This window comes from Lepidochelys olivacea (genome assembly GCF_965140295.1).
Source record: "Lepidochelys olivacea isolate rLepOli2 genome assembly, chromosome: 3".
Classification (NCBI taxonomy): domain Eukaryota; kingdom Metazoa; phylum Chordata; order Testudines; family Cheloniidae; genus Lepidochelys; species Lepidochelys olivacea.
Window position 1 is genome coordinate 33,293,524 of NC_140413.1, and position 14,455 is coordinate 33,307,978.

Below are 14,455 nucleotides of genomic sequence, written 5' to 3' on the forward strand. Positions count from 1 at the left end.
GTATCAGCTACCACTTTCTCCCCTTGGCTTATATATACATATTCTTAAATGATTCTCAATGATCATTCACAGTTTTCTAATTAAATTCTTCCTCTCAGATGAAGCCTTGGACAGCACTGATCACACTGCATTGATGAACACATTTTGTAGAAATGAATGGTTCATTTTATTCATATACTTAGCGTTTTGTGATGGGCATTAATTCCTTGTCACCGAAGTCTGTTATCTTCAGAAGTCACATCATCCCAGCCCTATTCCTCCTCTTTAAAATATCTACATGAAACTACTAAGAGAGATGAGATGTCACAGACTTAACTACCACAAAAGTACATCTCCCCCCAGGATAACCCAATGCCAAGAAGACACCAGCAGTTGGATGAAAGGTGGCTGGCCAGTAAACACACAAAAAGAAATGGGTTGGAGAGGAAAATCATTTTGAAGAACTTGCCAATAATCCTACCTTACAATCTCAGCATTCATGACCAACTTAAAGATTTCAGCTGCTCTTCAAGGGTAGCTGCAAGTATAGTTGAGCATATTGCCGTAATCCAGCCTGGATGAGACAAAGACATGGATAGCCATGGTGATGTGCACATCAATTAGTACTGTTGACTAACATAAAGCTTTCTTCAGAGGGATGAGAAAGTGGCATCCACTACTTTCCCAGCCTTTGCTGACCAGGGAGTGAAACTAGCATTGAGAAGCAAACTAGAGTCCCCTGCATGGCAGTGCAGAACACCAGCATTAAGCCAATTTCAAGTCCTTTTTTGAAGTCTGAGCTTCAGCTGTTTACCGTGAAATATAAGTTTTCACCGCTATGTTTCTGGGAATAGTGAAATCTGTACAAAGAAAGCACTTTTGTCAGCTATATTTAGCTTTCTTGTGAGACTTCATTATGCATTGCACTGTGTGATACATATCTCATGGAAACAGAGTAAAACACCATGCACGCTTTATGGAATCACATGCCTGGAAAATATGGAGTAAACAGCAAGTGTTGTGACCAGTGTTAAGTTTCACCAAAAGCTTGATTCAGCTGTGGGCAGGTGATCTAGCCAAAACTACTATTGTTTTGGTAAATACTCTAGTAAAACATGTAATAAAGTATAAAACCCAGGTCATTAGTCATTTATTGCAGACATTTTTCATATAGAAAAGTGAATGAAAGACTATGAGCATGGTTTAAGCATTATTGTTGATTCCTGCCAAATTAGGTTTTTAATCCAGGTATAAGGCTATTATTATTAAAGCAAAACATTCTTCCTCTCAGGTACAATACTGCTTTGTCTAACTTCAAATTATGCCTTGTACATACCAAATGACCAGTCAAATTTGTGCACCTCTGTTTTAACAGCCTCTCTTGGCACCATTCACTGTTTTTTGAGTAGTGAGTTAATATACTTTGATTGGAATGGAAGAAAAATATATACTCTATAGTATTGTGGTCTACTGCATGGTATTTTGAATACCATGAAAGTGTTGTGTAATGATAGCAGGCAGTGCTGTCATGAAATGCCACTCAGGTGTTGGGCCTTGAATGTATCGATTTCCTCTCTCAAAACAAAGGGGAAAATGTTTAACTGGAATATGTTAAAACACTCTCCCCCACTATTTACTTTTTGAGTTCACCATCAGCTATTTATAGGATGGATATCAGCAGTTGGCCTTATCATGCTTGCTATCATCACCTGAAGAAACTGCTGAGGAAAATTCTGCAGTTGGCCACCATTTTATATTTTAAACAGGATATTTATTTTATTTGATACAGCAGCATACTTTGTGAGAGACACAAATTGTCTAATAGAGATAGACAAACCAGTTCAGATAAATTAAGAAAGGTACCAAACTCAACTCAATCGCCAGCTCAAATCCAGTTCTGTCATCCATTGATCATATGCTTTGATACAATCCAACATGATCATCTTTGGAAGATACTGAAGACACAGATTCCAAAGCATCTCATTAAACTCATCACAAGTCTCTATCACCAACAATAGACAATGCTGCAAACAGCAGTAGGGGACAGTGAGTGGTTTTCCACTGAAAAGAGCGTGAGACAAGAGTGTATTTTTTCCTCTAGCCTCTAACATATACATAGAATTTATTACAAGACAAGCCTTGAAAGGTTTTGACAAAGTGGAAGGAGCTGGGATCTCCATTGGTCAACAGCTTTTAACTGACCTCAGATATGCTGATGACATAGTGCTTTTTGGTACAGCCACCAGTGCATTTTGGAGTATGTAAACACTGTTAGTGAGGAATACAGACTAGTCCTGAATGTGACAAAGGCAAAATGTATGTACACTGACAAAACTAACCAAAACAAGATGCAAGCAGACATCACAATTAATGGACAAGCTTTAGAGGCAGTAATGACTTTAATTCTCTGGGATCATGTATATCCTACAAGGAGGCTATTAAAAAAAAATCTGAAGACTAGGGATGACTTGCTAATATATGGTCTTCCTTAAGATACTGTAGAAATACCATGGCATCTCTAAATGTATGAAGTTGCAACTGGTAAAGCCAATTTTTTTTCTGTAATCGTTTAGGGATGTGTATCTTGGGAAGTGAATGCTGCTGACCAGAAGAAACATGAAGCTTTTGAAACGTGGTGCTGGTGAATATTCTTGGTATTTCCTGGACAGGAAAAAAAAAAACGAATGCCTATGTTAGAAATAAGAAGAAAAGGAGTACTTGTGGCACCTTAGAGACTAACAAGTTTATTTGAGCATAAGCTTCCATGAGCTACAGCTCATTTCAAATATTAGTGGAGAGAAGCAGATCCTGATGTCAGAATTCCACAAAGTTATGTACTTTGGTCACATTAGGTGTAGACATGGAAATAACATTGAGAAAGTTATTATGGAAGGAATGATGGAGGGTCATCATAGTAGTGGAAGATCAATGACAAGATGGACTTAGATTACAGGAGGTTCAGCTGCTGAGTTCTCAAAGTTAGCGATGGATTGTGAAGGCTTTTGAAAATTCTGTTATGCTGTCACTGACATTCAGACATGGATAAATGGTTTGACATTACCATACCCTTATCAGGTGACACACAGGAATTTTGGTAAGAGACTGAACGTCTTTCCATGATATGGACCAGGGTTACAAAAAGTTATACCTCTTTCACATGGCAGAGGTCAGTTTCAACTTAAAAAAATCAAATGCAGATAAAACATAATATCAACCAGAAAATAACATCTACAAACTCATGCAGCCAATTAATGACATACACCCACCACAGAAATAGCTAAGAAAGAAATCGGTACATGGGCCATCAATTAGTAACTACAACAGTGACTTTCTGATTCCACAGCTATTGTTCTCAAAACAGTTCATTCTGGAGTGGCCTGTTCAGCAACTCACATCAATCCACTGCACTACCTAAAATCTCAGATCTGGATGAGGCTGCGTATTTTGCATCATATTGCATGTGATTATGCTCCTAGAGAGATTTGAACTGCAATACTGCATCAGATGCGTGGTATATTTGGTTCAGTATCTTGTCTCTAGCAGTGACCAGAACCAGGTACTTCAGAGCTAGATGCAAGAAACCCCACAATAGGCAGATGTTGGGCAATTTCCCGCCCCCCCCCCCATTAGATTCGCTTATTCTAATTCCTAATAGTAGAGATTGGTTTAAACCCTGAAACATGAGGTTTTTTTAATCACATCCAGTACTTTTTTTTTTTTTTAACATTCACTATTTTAATACTCTGGATAGTCTTGATATTCATATAAATGTGCAGTTCCCACTGAATCTTGCTAAGTTCTTGGCTTTAATGACATCTTGTCTCAATGAGTTCTACAGTTTAATTACTCATTGTGTGAAAAAGTAGTTCCTTTTGTCAGTTTGCTACCTTTCAATGTCATGGAAAGTCCTTATTCCTGAGTTATGAGATGAGAACAGAAGCCCCATGTCTATTTTCCTTATCCCATTCATTATATTATATACTTTTATCATGAGCCTTCTTATTCATCTATTTTCTAACATGAGCAATCCCAGTTTTTTTAAGCTATCTTCATATGAGTTTTCCATGCATGCAATTCTTGTCACTCTTCTCTGAACCTCTCTGCAATATCTTTTTGTGAGAGAGAGTGACCACTAGTGCACGCAGTTTCCTAGATGAGGCCACTCCACTGATTTATGACTTTATATTTTCCCCATATTATTCTCCATCCCAATCCTTAGACTCCTCACATCATATCTGTTTTTTTGAGTGCAGCCACACATTAACTGAGTTCTTCTTTGAACTGTCCATAGTGATGCACAAGTTCCTTTCCTGAGCTGATATTGTTAATTTAGAACCCACTAAGGTGTATGAGTAGTCCAAATGTTTCCCTCCAATGTGCATTACATTACATTTATAAAAAACTGGACTTCATTGGCCATTGTTTTATCTATTCAGCTAGCTTGGTTGAGTCCCTCTGAATTTCCTCACAGTAATGTCTGGATTTGAGTAACCTAATTAATTTTGTATTATCTGCTAATTTTGCTATCAGCTCAACCTCATCTTTCCTCATAGTTAAGGCTAAGAGTTTGTCATGGATATTTTTAGTAAAAGTCAGGGATCAGTCACTGGCAATAATGAAAAATTCACGGAAGCCCGTGACCAGTCCCTAACATTTACTAAAAATATCCATGACAAAATGGGGAGCCTGGGCAGCTGCGGGTGGACTGAGAGCTCCAGGGGCCACCACCACCCATGGGGGCTCAGAGATCCAGGGTCCCCCTCTGCTGGTGGCTCAAAGCTGCAGGGTCATCGTTCTCCACACCCCACCTCCCATGGAGGTGGAGCGCTGTGGGGGTTCCCATGGCTGCCAGGAGCTGCGGGGGTCCCCACTACTGCCTATAGCAGCTGGGAGCCCTGGGGGTCCCTGCTAGTGCCTGCAACGGCCAGGAGCTCCAGGGATCCCCACTGACTTCCACGGTAGCCAGGAGCTGCGGGGTTCCCCCTGCCTCCTGCAGTGGCCAGAAGCTGTGGGGGGCTCCCGCTGCCCCCACAGCTCCCTGCCTTCACAGGCGGCAAGGGGCCCCGCTGCTCCCAGCCAACGCTGGCTGAAGTCACGGAGGTCTTTGGAACTCATGGATTCTGTGACCTCCATGACTAAATCGCAGCCTTGCTGATAGTTAATAAATGCATTCAGCAACACCAGACCTAAATACGGAACCTTGATGCATCCCATTGTTAACCTTTTCCATTTGTACTCTGTTTTCTTTTCTTAGCCAGTTTTTAATCCATGACAATACTTTGCCTCTCACCCATGTTGTCAAGGTTCCTTCCCCACTCTGAACTCTAGGGTAGAGATGTGGCGACCTGCATGAAAGACCCCCTAAGCTTATTCATACCAGCTTCGAATAAAAACTTACTCAAGGTACAAACTTTGCCTTGTCCTTGAACCCTATCCTGCCACCACCAAGCATGTTAAACAAAGAACAGGGAAAGAGCCCACTTGGCAACGTCTTCCCCCCCAAGCCCTCCACCCCCTTTCCTGGGGAAGGCTTGATAAAAATCCTCACCAATTTGCATAGGTGAACACAGACCCAAACCTTTGGATCTTAAGAACAATGAAAAAGCAATCAGGATCTTAAAAGAAGAATTTTAATTAAAGAAAAAGTAAAAATCACCTCTGTAAAATCAGGATGGTAAATACCTTTCAGGGTAATCAGATTCAAAACATAGAGAATCCCTCTAGGCAAAACCTTAAGTTACAAAAAGACACAAAAACAGGAATACATTCCATTCAGCATAGCTTATTTACCAGACATTTAAACAAAAGGAAATCTAATGCATTTCTAGCTAGATTACTTACTAATTCAACAGAAGTTCTGAAGAGCATTCCTGACCTGGTCCCGGCAAAAGCATCACACAGACAGACAGACCCTTTGTTCCCCCCACCTCCCGCTTTGAAAGTATCTTGTCTCCTCATTGGTCATTTTGGTCAGGTGCCAGAGAGGTTATTTTAGCTTCTTAATCCTTTACAGGTGAAAGGGTTTTGCCTCTGGCCAGGAGGGATTTTATAGTTCTGTATACAGAAAGGTGGTTACCCTTCCCTTTATATTTATGACATGTCTACTTAGTTTCTTTAAGTATTCTCTTGTGAGGGACCTTATCAAAGGCCTTTTGAAAATCTAAGTAAATTCTGTCCACCAGTTATTGTTTATCCACTACTTTATTGACATGTCCAAATAATTATATAAGATTAGTGAGACATGATTTCCTTTGCAGACATCAGGCTGGTGAGACCCTATCTTGTCATGATCTTCCTGGTGTTTTATTATTTTGCTTTTAATTATTGTTTCAAGCTTTTTACCAAGTACACTGAGAGGCAACATTTGCCAGATAAATTCTGTTATGGTTCCCAAACCACATCCAACCAGTTACAGAGTGGGAAAACACTTCACCTAAAGATTGTGGGCCAGATCCTCTCCAGTGATGTAGCCCACTTGTGATCTAACAGGGCAGAACGGTGGAGAGTTATTGGCTCTTCCCATCTGTAGATTCTGACTCTATGTTACTGTTACATCCATCACACACACACCCCTCCCCTGTAACCCAGTGCTTACCTTTAAACAAGTTTTGCTTAAGATTTTAGGAATTAAAAAGGTTCTTCTATTCAGTACTTTAAAAATCAGTTCCCTTCAATAATTTCAAAAGCTGGCCCCTTCTAGGTCTGTGCTTTCAGGAATGAACCCCCAGCAAGTGTAGGTATGAGGGCTCCCCAGCTCCTTTCACAAACATCTTTCATGAAGACAAAAAGTAAATTTATGTGATTTAAAGTGTATGGGTTTGTTTCTTCTGACTACATGTTTGTGTGGAGATTAGCCCCCTGAAGGAGCTTGGTTGGGAGTCTCTGGGGACTGCTACAATTATATCATTAATAATAGTGCAGCACTCAATGAATTAACCTTAATTTATGTCATAAAGCAAGGAGGTGCTTCTATACTCAGCAAAGGAGAAGAATTAGACATGGAATACTTTTTATTTTAAAACATAAAAATACAGTATTTTACGTAAAACAGAGTAAATAATATTTCTTCAAGTAATACTATTTTCACCTTCAAGATTCACACTTTTAATTTTCTAGTACTTTTCAAAACCATTATCTTTTAAAACAATTTCTCATATAACCCTGGCAACTGAAATACATTTATTCCTTTTAACACTTTGATTTGTTTGAGAATATTATTAAACTAAAAGCTTAAAAAGAACATGAAAACCCGTCAGGAACTGAAAAAGTAGCTGTTATCTAAAAAGGCATTCCACCCCCCCCTTCTTTAGTTTAAACTGCTCATACAAAACCTGTCTTAATTTTGAATTATTAACATGAGAGAGAAATATAATGAAATGTTTTGCTAATACTCCATTATCCTTATGACTTCAACTGCAGCTCAAAAATGCAATTAATTCTGCAACTTGCACGCTGTGGTGGGTGTCATTCAAGCTGCAGCAACTTATTGGGTAGTTAAAAGGATAAAATCAAGTAGTCATTCTACTAATCCCTTTACAAGAAAACTGCTTTCTGCATAAAAGTGGAACTTATGTGGTCATTAGCAGATGCTACATCAAGCAACCAAAAATATACACATTTAAATTCTTAAGCACAATCTATGAACACTACACAGATGGTTTCCAAGAAACTGTACCTAAATTGATTACGATAAAAATGATCTGCAGCAATTGTTTCTGTCAAAAGGGAGAGCAGAATTTGTCCCAATGTGTCTCTCTGCCCACTCATGCAGAGAACCCAGCTGCTGGGACAGATGTTGCTCTAAGCACTTTATTTTAGGGTCATTAAAATGGTTACAGGGGTGAGTCATTCATTGTTTTATAAATTGTGCTTACTAGCTGAGCTCAACAGACAACTTCTTTGTAGTTGATCAGAAAAAAAAGTTACATGTCAGATCCCATCTACCTACTGCTGGTTGTAAAAATTAGTAGCAAATAGTGGTGCACGTTCACAGGACGGGGTGAAAAAATCACTTCTCTCATTTCTTTTCAAAAAGCATCTTTACTTAGCCCTATTGATAATACTGGTGCCTGTACCTTAATGTACTTTGACTAGAAATACAAAACCTGCCTCAAAGGTTCTTGTCTTTGTTTTTTTATTTCATTAATCATTACAGAATTGGGCTTTTGAACATGACACGTTCCTGCACGATCTTCTCTACCAAGAATTACAAGCAGGAGTTGTCAGATAGGAAAGGTTTAAGATCAGTTGATTAGACCAGTGCAAAATGGGTTCAATCTACTTTCCCGCTGGTTTTGCAAATGCAGTTTTTTTGGCAGGTTAAGTGTACTCAGGCTTTATGCAGAAATATTTGGCTAAATCTTTTCTTTACTGGCAGGGTCTGTGGTTTTCCATGGCTCATCTAATTTAGGATTGACTTTGCTTTGTGTATGTGATGTATTGGTGTGGCAGCTAATATGTCGTTAAACAGAACTGTAAAAGGATGAAGAGCAGTGAAAAATATCAAGGTTAATAGATCCAGCTCCTTCTCAGACAATTTTGTTGACTTTTTGTAGCCCATGCTTCAAAAGTGCAAAGTATAGCACATTTCCATGTTATGTCCTTCTAATCCATAAAATCATGTCAACAATTTTATTTATCTGTAGTAAAAAAAAGTGGTAAGTAAACTTTGGCTACTAGATCCCGCTTGGGCAGAGCGACTGTCTAGATAATCTAATTGGTCTTCTAAACCTTTTTCTTAGATTGTCAAGTGAAATTTTCTCTTGTGCAACATCTAGCCCAAAAACTTGCTTAAATCCCAGTTACATCCACAAAATGTACAGGCCTTGTGTTCAGCCCTGTGAAGAGAGCTAATTTCACCCTGATGGTTTAACATGTTTGATTTCGCTATATCTGGACCAGCCAATCTTGGTTCCTCAAGAGTCAATACAATGGTGTTAAAACTAACCTGTTCTGACTATGCCAAAAATTACAGTTTACAAAAATAAAATAAAAAAACTTGCAAAATCAATGGAAAATTTCAAAAACTAAAAAATTGGTCCTTTTCAAAACCCAGGGGCATGGAACCACCTTCAGATTTACTGACTGGTCTGAAGGAGAACTAAGATGATCCTTGAAAAGTCTGACCATCCCTGAGAGATATGAGGATGAGAACCAGATAAACGGAGGGAAGAGCCAGAAAGGGTAATCACTAAAAATATAGTAACAAATTTCACTGCTTTCATAAGCAGGTAGAGTTTCAATTACTTTAGTATTTCAAAACAAACCTCAAAACACAAAAGGAAATTGAGCCAAAACAGTCATGTTTTACATGTATGCAATGTAGCTGTAGCTGTGTTGGTCCCAGGATATTAGAGAGACAAAGTAGGTCAGATAATATCTTTCATTGGACCAACTTCTGTTGGTGTGAGAGACAAACCTCTGTGTATTTCAAAGCTCTTCTTCAGGTCTGGAAAAGGTACTTCCAGCATCACAACTAAATGCAAAGTGAGGGAACAGATTGTTTAGCATAAGTAGTTAGCACATAAGGGATCATGCAAGGTTAACACTGCTGCAGTCATAGGACAAAAAGATGAGCTTAGTGGGTTATAGATTGTTGTAATAAACCATAAACCCAGTGTCTCTGTTCAGTCCAAGGTTTTTAGTGTTTAGCAGAGTAATTAATTTAAGCTCCCAGGCTTGTCTTTTGAAAGTGGTGTGCAGGTTTCCTTTGAGGAGGAGAACTGATAGGTCAGACATAGTATGATCACTTTATGAAAAGTGTCACCCACAGGGGATAGGGTGCTTTTGCCTTTTATCATTTGCCTGTGTGAGTTCATTCAAGAGCATAGCAAGGTTTTACATGGTTTTATATTGAATTCATACATTCTTTCAGGTTCCCATGACATTGGGCCAACTTTTGCTTTGCTGAGTCTTGAGCTTCAAACAAAACCCCAAGACAAGCAAGCTTTACAATATTCACAAATCTATGCAAGTTTTACACAGACAGATTAAACAACACGTGTATCTGGATTTTTTCATATAAAAGACATGTTTCTTATAATCTTACGAGGAAGAGATATTATTGTTATGTGGACAATTGTGTTAGGAACTATTGAAATTGGCAACTGTGCTGTACTACAGAACCTTTTTAAACAATGAGAGGTAGTATGGTCCAGTGGCTAGAATACTGGATTGATACTCAGAAGACATAGGGTCTAGTTCCAGCTCTGCCACTAATTTGCTGTCTTACTGTGTCTAGTCATTTTACCTCTGTTTTCCATCCTGTCTTTGTCTGTTTGTTCTATTTTGATTGTACACTCTTCAGAATAAAGACCACCTCTTACTGTTTCCGCACAGTAGTTTCTATAAAGGAGCCCCAACCTCAGTTGGGGCCTCTAGGAACTATTGTAACATGGAGTCCTGCTTTTTATTACAGAACACTATACTCAGTGTTCAGATGCGATTTTTAGTCTCTAATAGCAGCCTTGCTGTCACTTTTTCCACTTGTAAGACAAATGTATTTTTTAACATCTGTGGTTCCTGCATTGTTCACAGAAGAACACAAAGAGAAACATCCTGGTGATAAGCAAGCTAAAGAACTTAAAAGAATTTTTGGTACGGTACACACCAGGCATGAAAACATAAGGCTGTTCACAGCTATATGTCACTCTAAATTCCATTATGCTTACATTACATTCTGTTTGTTCCTCCTGCAAATGCACTGACAGATTTTTGTAGCCCCATGCATGGCTTTTTTTAGCATATGAAAGCTTTGTAGTTTATTTTAGCCTTGGAGATGCTTAAGAAAATCAAAATGTGCTTCCATGTACTGTGAAGGAGACTGAACAAACCAATTCCTCTGTTAGAGACAGTATAACAGAAATTGCTGAGGAAGTCACTTATATTGACACTGTTCGGATTGCAAAGATGATTGATGGCTTGATGTGTACACTAAAGAACCTGGAAGGGTACTTCATGAGGAAGTGGATATCAGCATATCTGTTTCAACTTCAGGATGACTGTTCTTTTTCTGTATTATTTTACTGTGGTAGCAACTAGAGGTCTCTCAGATGAGATGAGGGTCTCATGTACAGCAGCTAGCCCCTACTCAGGTTATGTCTACATTACAGACTGCTGCAGGCACAGCTCTACCAGTGAAGGATGTGACCCTAAACTGACAGAATGGAGCTGGGAGAAGCCCCAAGGGTAAATGCAGCTTATACTGGCAAAACTGCACTTTTACTGATATAGCTTGTTTAGTTTGGGAGTGGTGGAATAAGTAATACCATTAAAAGTATAGCTTTGCTGTATATCCCCCACCCCAGCACTGATTCTGGAGCAAGGAAAAGATAGCTCCTACTATTGGGGTGTAGGGGTTACCACAAAACATCAGCAAATCACCAAGCTATGGCTATTGTACTTTCAAGTTCTTGACTAAAGAGACTTGTGCGAGGGTAGGAATTTAAGGTTTGGGGGTATCTGATGGACATGGAGGAAGGAGTACTTTCTCTGGTCAAGCTGAAGCATATAGGCTTCTACTGCAATTGGCTCCTTATCATGTATACTTTACCACTGTATATGTTCTAACCAAAAAAACAGAGATGCTGGCCAGAGTTAGCTCGTGGAGCAGTAGACAAAAAGAATATTAATACATTTGGGCTGCCCGTTCATAGCAAACTGGAGGATCTGAAAGCACCTGTGACTGCGTAGGTGTGTTTTTCTACTCTTGTTGATTATCTTATCGAAAAGGTCTTTGATGGAAACCACATCCTCTCACTCAGAATCAGGAAGGGTTTATTAAAGTAGCTCAGAGCACACAATGAACCCCCCCAAATATCTCAAATAAGATTCTCTCTAGTCTTCTCTGTAACTGAGATGTAAACATGACCTTTGCAAACCAAAAGTACTTTCCAGATTGAAAGGGTGTTTCAGAGGCAAACTAAGAAGAACATACTGCACTGTGATTTTGCAGTGCCTTGCACATTGTGTGGTTATTTACACCTGTTATTATTAATCATATTTATTATGGCAGTGCCTAAGGGCCAGTTGAGAACACTGTACGAACACAGTAGTAGATGGTTCCTGCCCTGAGAAGCGTACAGTCTAAGTAGACAAGACTGACACAAGGAGGGGGAAAGAGTAGAACAAACAAGCAAAGTGAACAATGTGTTGGCAGCAGCTGCCATGTTAGTTCCACTGTTTTCTCAGGAAGAGGGTTCATTAGGAGGGGATTCGCTAACTGGAAAGACAAGGGAAGAGAAATGAGGGAGGCAGGGCAGGGAAGAGGGTAGGAAACACAGGTCTGGAGTGAAGCTGAGATGAAGAGACGGAGACAGAGGCAGGGGGAGGGAGAAGTTTGGAGCCAACAGCCAAATAGAGCAGAGAGAGTCTAGTCAAACATGAAGAAAGTACTCTGAATTTCAAAGGTCCCTGCTTTGGCTGCTTCTGCTCTGAGTGGCTGGAGTCTCTGGCTGGCTCCACTCCACAGTTCTCCCCCAAGGCTATATGACAAGGGCAGAGGGGAGGCACCACCTGGGTCCTAGTCCCTCAGTGTGTGTGTGTGTGTGGGGGGGGTCTCCCCTGCACACTCCTGGGTCCAGCTGGGCCCCATTTTACCCCTGCCCTCAGTGCAGCTGTCCCTCCCTGCTTCCGCTGCTTCTTTATCTACCAGCTGGAGTCTCTGGCTGCAAAGTAAATGCTACCATTCTGTGTTGGTAACATAACACCCACTTTTCACAGGTGTGAATGATCCACAACAGGCACAGCAGGAGACAATAACTTCAAAGAGCAATGCTAAGGACTGAAATTCTTGCTTGACCCAGAACAATCAAGGAAATTGAGAGTTAAGACTTCCACTCTGTCCTTCACCCATTTACTAAGTCTTAGTATTAAAGGAATCTGAAATAAGTACCATTATTTTATATATTTGCCACATCAGATTCAGAGTGAGTGAAGGATGGAGAAAATGAAATCAATGAAGTTTGGCTGACATAAAATCCATAACAAGGTGGAGAATCAAGACGTTTGGCTCTGTCTTTCCTTGCTTTTGTTTATTTCAATAGAACCTCAGTTAATTTTAGCCTGTTACAAAACCCAAGTTACCCACTCTATGTAATCAACCATGACAGCAACATATATAAACCATGCACTTTTCTTTGTATGTGGGACCTACAGTAACAGTAGCAATTGTTTTGTTTTTTTAATTATGTGGAAATTCATGGAAAGAAAGCAGAAGGATATTTACTAAAGGCCTAATCCACTTCCCACTAAAATGAATGGGTGTATTTCCATTGCCTCCACCGGGAGCTGGAGAAAACCATTATATTGCAACAAAATATTCAACTTTAAATGTTTGAAAAACCTAAAGTCTAAACTACTTAGTGGTGTCCATTGAAAGTTACTGAAACAGATGGAGGTCAGAGTGGCAAAGCATAATTCATTTCTGGAACTTAAGAACTAGTTGCTGATACACAGTGGAAAAAAAACACACAGTTCTCTAGTCTGACTTCAGTCACAGTTTCACTTAGCACATTCAATAATTCTACAAGTGTGAAAACATACTCCCATCTAGATCATGATGTCACACTGCCTGGAGTGGCTCACAACTGGGAGTGCCTACCTCAGGAGAGATGGCCAAAAACGGGTCAGACACCCCAAAGTGCTGGTATGTTCTATAATTAGATTTCACGAAGCCAGTGACAAATGTGAACTCCTGGATCACTCTAACAGTCTTACCATGGAGTCATAGACAGTCCCCTTAGGCTCTCCAGTCGATTTATTACCCAGGCAAGCTGGACTTATTGATACATTTTCATTTATTTACACACAAAATCACAAAATATTCGGGTTGCTTCCAGTCCCAAGAGACCAGTCACTTACCCCAGATCAATTGGTATCCTATATATTACAACAAAGTCAACGCCTGTAGCCAGTGCTTTAATAAATATGAAAAAAGAAATAGGAGAGTTATTTACAGATTAAAGCAAGCAAACATATACACAAAGGAGTTGCAATCTAAACCCTAAGAGTGACGAGTTGTAGTGACCTGTCAATTCAAAATGTCTTTCAAGGTGGATCCAGTTTAGTGTCTCTGGGCCGGTGACAGTTCAAACAGCAAAGATAGAAAAAAATTTCCTGTGTCTTTGTTTTATTTCCTTCATTCAGCCTCAAAGTACATAGGACCAACTTCCTTGCAGGTAGCATTTCCAAGGTGCAATAGAGCCATTCACCAGTCCTTTATATTGTAATGTTTCTTGGTGGCTCATCTAATTTTGATAGTTCTTCTGGATAGACGGGGTGGTTGGGTGGGGGGTGAAGCGGGAGGAGACACTCTTCCCATCTGAGTTCACAAGTTTAGAGCAAACAATTTCAAAGTTATAAAGCAAAACTTACATATTGCCTTATAGTGTGGAATATAGCCATTACAAATAAGATTAATGCATGCAGCAACTTACAAACACGCTATAGATCAGTGGTGGGCAACCTGCGGCCCATC

At 39.7% G+C, this 14,455-nt stretch overlaps 1 long non-coding RNA gene across 1 annotated transcript in view; it reads right to left on the reverse strand.

The window, feature by feature from the left end:
* Positions 1-14,455, reverse strand: part of LOC311518566 — a 105,329-nt gene that overhangs the window by 18,496 nt on the left and 72,378 nt on the right. The window contains exon 3 of the long non-coding RNA XR_014711025.1: positions 461-553. This is a non-coding gene — a long non-coding RNA (uncharacterized lncRNA). The remainder of the gene's footprint in view (positions 1-460; positions 554-14,455) is intronic.